Raw genomic sequence first — 6,181 nt, 5'->3', positions numbered from 1 at the left:
ATCTTCACAGAGATTCAACTGATTCATTTGCATGAGAGTGGAGATCTTTGAAGAACATGAGATTGTAAGGAGTCTGATGAGAGAGTTTCTGTACTTCAACAATCACCTGAAGAAATCTCTAGATTTTCTGAGCCATCTGAGCGATCGAGAGTTAACCTGTATTTCCCCTGAATCTGCTCTGATCACAACGGTTTATTATCACAGTCCCATTATGACTGGTCACTCATGTCTTTATTATAAAGAATACATTCCCTAATCCTGACATATTTTACTCTACAAACTGATCATCTATACTGCTCTGTTCCTCTATTCTCTTCATTATCTTCAGTCATTATTTACTAGTGAATCCAGCCACCATCAGCATATTGATTTTGTCCCAGAACCGATCCAAGAACCTGAAGAACAAAACAGAGACAGACACACACAGATATTTTTTTTTTTTTTTTTTTTTTCTACTACATCCTCACTCCTCATTCATGATTTAAAGTCAGACAACAATAACACCAACATTTCACATAATTATAATTTCAACAGGAGAATCGTATCAGAACAGACTCTCAGCTCTCACATATGTTCCTAATTATGATCCAGATCATAAACCCACAACTTAAATTGAGCAGTTTTTCTGTCCTGTGTTGAACTTTGTTGAGTCTTTTACACCCTGAATGAGTAATACATCGATCTCGTTCAATACTCATCTCAATGGGCAGATATTTCTGCCGGAAGTAAAGTGATTTGATTCTTCCATCTCTTGGTCATGGGCGTGGTCAGTCTGAACACAATCACCTGAGCTGTAAATTTTCATGAGTGATCACTCTGGAGCTGCAGGACATTCACGAAAATACAATGAAGTAGCAATATACCTTGCTTGCAAAAAATCAGTTTTGTGATGCTTCTGAGTTGCAATGAACAGAGAAAGTTTAGTGTAAATACTTGACCACATAAAGAGCCTGATTTGTCACTCAGTTGAAGAGACATTTGCTCCATTATAGAGAGTGCAAAAGTAATTAATGTGCAAAAATAAATATGTGGAAATAAAGCTCTGTAAAAAGGCTCTCCTGAAGGATCCAGTGCCATTCCCTGTGGACACAGTTACTGTAAGAGTTGTATTACAGCCTTCTGGGATCAGATGAGAGTCTCAGCTGTCCTCAGTGCAGGGAAACAGACCTTCAGTCCAAGACCTGCTTTAAGGCTAGAAACACCATGCTGGCTGAATGTGGTGGAGAAACGGAAGAAGGACCAGACTCTCTGCTGACTGTGCACGCTGGAGCTGGAGATGTGCAGTGTGACGTCTGTAATGGGAACTAACATCTACACCACGGATCATGGCCAAGCCCTCCTGCCTGGTCGTCGCCCTGAACTCTTACTTCTGGTTCCGCGAACCGCACCTCTCGCAACACTGAGGAAGTTGTTAAAGGAAAGAGACACAATCTGACCCTGCGATGCCCACTGGACGACTGCAGCAGATGATCGCGTTCCGAAACATGAGACGCATCCTTGCGGTTTTCTGTCCGCACTGACCAGGGATTTATATTATCTGCGTACGATGCTCATGAACATAAAAACCACAACATTGTATCAGCTGCAGAACCAAGGACAGAGACACAATTATTTAAAAAAATCGACACTGACCGCGACAATTGCTAAACTCCTTATGCTTCTGTTTCTAATTCTAGTCTACACATGTAACCTGTGAGCTCAATCATCACTTTTGATCTTTCGCAACAATACAGTACACCGCCATTATATCTCGATCAGACTAATTAATCTTTAAACGGCCTCACCGAAATGTTATACACTGCATCCATGTGTTCAAATGATGATTTAATTTACTTTTACATTTATCAGTTTGCAGAGGCTTTTATCTGAAGCGATAACATTGGGGAAGGCATAAAGGCCAAGTCATCTTATAAAGGCAAATAGACACCAGAAGTGCTTATACTCCAAAGTAGTCCCCCTGCATTGTTCACAATCAAGTCCCATAGACTCGAGGTTCAACGGTAATAACTAATACCAATGAGAAAGATACGTTTTTTTTTTTTTTTTTTTCCGCAAGATAAAGGTTTTTCAAGCTGTCACTTGAAAATTGTCAGGAATTCCAGCTTTCCAGCAGAGGGTGGTAAGATTATCCGAGCAGCCAGGAAGTGGTAATGAGAATTTTCTGGAAATTGAGTCTGAGCCTCTCTGTGATTGTACCATGAGCAACCTCGCTCACTAGTGCAGCATCTCAGACTTCTGGAGGCGATGTAGATTTGTAGTAGTGAGTGGAAGTAAGTGGGTGCGGAGCCTGTGGCTGTTCTCATACAAGCCCCATATGTCTTGAACTTGATGCAAGCCGCAAACGCTAGCCATTGCAAGAAGATCAGAGAGAGGTGTACCCACCATGGGCTTTCTATTTGGGCTCGTTTGAAACCCAGCTCCAGTCGCCCCTGAACCAGCTTTCTGAAATCATTTGTAGAGGTTTTGATTGTGCTTGATGGAGTCCCAGCGCCAACGAAGCATTGCAATATTCCCGAGAAATGGTAACACAGGGCCCTTACAAGAAGTTGTGCCCCACAGGTCCTGATTCTTACGATGTTGTGGGTTTTTTACCGTTGGTATTACTAGCTGTTTGAAATGAGAGAGCGGCACTGTGTGTCATCATCAATAGCAATGGTGGAAAGCCATGTTGCCTGTATACATATGTATGTACTGTAATATGGAGCAAGCCCTTATTGCTTCCAAGAACTAACCCCTGAGGAACCCCCGCCCGGTGACAGTGGATGGTGCTCTTAAATCACCCTCCCTCCCCAAGCCACACCCGAAAGATCACCGTAACCTCAGTGTGAGATAGGAATCCAAATGCCCAGTTGTGACAGTCACAAACCTGTGATTTCCCCATGATGATGAGGGCTAGCACCAGCAGGATCTTGATGATTCCACCTAGTTCCTACAGCAGCATCTCAGACAACTCCCAGCAAGACCAATAAACGAAACTGACTTATCCCATTAGTTGTCGAATTATCCCTTTCTGAAATCCTCAATGCTTCCGTGACTGCACAGTAACGCAGTCTCATTGAAATGGCCTACTCCAAAACCTGACTGGTTACGAGTGCCAATTTGTCTGTTCCCCTCTGTTACAGAAATAATTGATACCTGGTAAAAGACAACTCGTTCAAGGGTTTTCCCTACGATGGAAGGAGAGAGACAGGTCTGTAGGCTATCTATAATTGAAGTGTTTAATGTAAGTTTTTTTAGCATTGGGGTTACCTGAGCCTGCTATGGCTAGTGTTTTTCTGTGACATTCGACTAGCATCCATTTGTCCGCTCAGCATCAGCTGAAGTCGAACGTAAGAAGAACCTCCATCAGAGAATCCAGCAGAGAGAGAAAGATCTGCACAAGCTTGAGAGAGACTGTGGAGTCCTACATAAGGTTAGTCTGGAGAAAGAGAGAAGTTTGTCCTCCGTCTCAGTTCAGACTCACTGAAGCTGAATCACTGTGTGTCCTAAAAGCGCTCTGCACAGACAGCAGTGGAGGACAGTGAGAGGATCTTTACTAAGCTCATCCGCTCGCATTGAGATAAGCCTGCTCTGATCTGAATACTACGGATCAGAATGATCAGGAAAGACTGCAATGATTCGAGCTTAAGACCGACTGTAGCTACTGCAGCAGGAGATCACTGATCTGAGGAGGAGAGACGCTGATCTGGGAGCACTTTCACAACACACACAGGATCACATCCAGTTCCCGCAGGTAACAGAGATCTAGACGAAACAGGATCATAGTGGTCCTTGAGTAGATCCCTGCTTTGACAGGAGACTCACAGAGAGAACATTTCATTAGTGTCTTATTTAATATAATCATACCTTCAAGTACTCTCATGCGAATCATTTTCTTTTGAAAAGATACTGCTTACAAATAGACTTCATCCTCTTGAAATCTCTTAGAAAAACATTTATCTCAGATTTTTCTTCGTGAATTATATTTGAGCTGTCAAACACAATTAGTGGCACCAACAGTTAACAAACTTCAACAACATTTCAACTTTAACCTACTTTTTCTTTTTAACCTCATTTTTCTTTCGATTTATTTAGGGCTGGTCCGAAATACTATTTTTTGAGCTTGAAGCCGGTAGTAAGCAACACCGAATATTTAGCAGAAGCTTTGGAGGAGGAGCTGAACATTTTCTTCTCTCTAATAAAGGCAGGAATCCTGTTGTGTCTGTCTGTTAGCATTTTTTATTATGCTCCGAGAAACCATTTATCAATCGACTTCACGTGTGGCGGATGCAAACCCAAGGGAGTGCAGTGTTGCATTTTGTTGGCATCTGGACACTGTGACCAGTTCAGAATTAATTAACATTTAGTAAGAAGCTACTACTGGATTACAGTCCAAAGATGCAAGTACATGGAGATATATGGATATATTTACTCATGTTTACTTCATATTTCTTCTGACAGAATCATAATTTCTATTCATTTTCCACTGATTTCACGGCGGTCTGATGATAATTAGCTGCTCCAAGCGCTGTCTCTGTGTGTGCACCTCCTCCGGTGTTCATGCTGTGACTCAGACAAAGCTCTGATTAGTTCTTCAGTCGAAGAAGTGTCTCATAACAAGACAACGTCGCATGCGTGTCACATGCTTCCTTCACTCTTTGCAACGTGATATCTGACCACAACAACACAGAAATCTCTGCACCCATGAAATATCAAATAATTAGTACACGATTACAATAGTATATGGTTTTGTATGTGATTTTCTTGAGATTTGGGGCATTTATATAACAATATTATTTTGCACATATGTAATGCTAGAATTTGTTGCAGCGATATAAAAGTCTATAAATAGCATGTTTTTACAACACTAAACACTTAAAATTCCACATGAGATTGCAAAAGGATGTTATTATAAACACTTGATGTAGGTTTAAAAGTGAGTTTTGGTTAAAAGTATACTATGTCTCAAAAATTGTCTTATGTAGCTTGATGCTATTGTTAAGCTAATGCAGCTACACATAACAGGTCGCGAGTTCTTCTTCACTTAATGCATTTTGTCATAATAATTCCGCGTAAGGTCGTTAAGAAAATGTTTTTGTTGTATTTTTTAAAGTAAGACTTTTGATAATAGTTGGGTTAAATGAATACTGGGATTGAGGCGATGTGGCATGGTAAATCTTTAAATACAGAACAATGGCTAATAATGGCTGAATAAAAAGCAAAGAATAATGATAAAGAATACATCACGGATAATGTATCTCATACCTGGCCAATGTGGCAGAAAGTCTGGTTTAGTAAGAACAATAGAATCATGAATGAGGCAGTATTCAAAAATGAAACTTATATGGAGACCTTGCACACAGGAGAGTTTACAGGAGATCACGAGGGGCCATACAAATCCCAATTTTATAAAACTTTCTAAAACACACGACATAGCTTTAGAAAATATTTCATAAAATTCAGTTTTACAGAAGTTATATTATGAATTTTCAAATGAAGCATTAGTAGACTTATGGCTTTAACTTCATTATGTTTCTAAAAACCATATCCTACATGGTTAAAAAATATGTTTTTAATACTTTTTATTTTGTTTTATGTTTGAGTTTATATATCTTTATTATGATAACAGTCTAAGTAATTCTGATTCTTGAACAGTAAACTTGGAAGTGTCAGCTTTGGCGAGACATATGTTGATTATGTATCTAGTCAGAAAGACTCATGGAGCAGAAACATTTTTTTATTTTGGGTACATGTCATTTCTTGTCTCCATGCCGAAAAATGGGGGTGCAGAAGTACTGGTAAAGGGGTTAATGACAAAATTTTTCATTTTGGGGTGGAGTATCCCTTTAAGCTTCACATCATGTATTATTAAAAATTCTTGTTTATTTTATCTGCAATTTTTTTAAGAATAATTGTAATATATGTATATATATATATATATATATATATACTTTTCTTATATATATATATATATATATATATATATATTTGAAGGTACAAAGTCAATCACAAAAAAAAAAAAAAAAAAAAAATATATATATCTAAAATCAAGTAACAAGGCATTCAAAGTCGATCAGTTATATATTCATGGCGAGCGTGATTTCTACCAAGTACATCATGTTCCTGGATCAACATCCTTGCTGATCCTGGAACAACATTTAATCATCCAATCAGAATTAGTGAACTTTCAGGAAATATCTGT

The sequence above is a fragment of the Cyprinus carpio genome, chromosome B14, assembly GCF_018340385.1.
Source record: "Cyprinus carpio isolate SPL01 chromosome B14, ASM1834038v1, whole genome shotgun sequence".
NCBI classification, from domain to species: domain Eukaryota; kingdom Metazoa; phylum Chordata; class Actinopteri; order Cypriniformes; family Cyprinidae; genus Cyprinus; species Cyprinus carpio.
The sequence above is the reverse complement of the archived record's forward strand: the minus strand, read 5'-3'. Positions refer to the sequence as shown.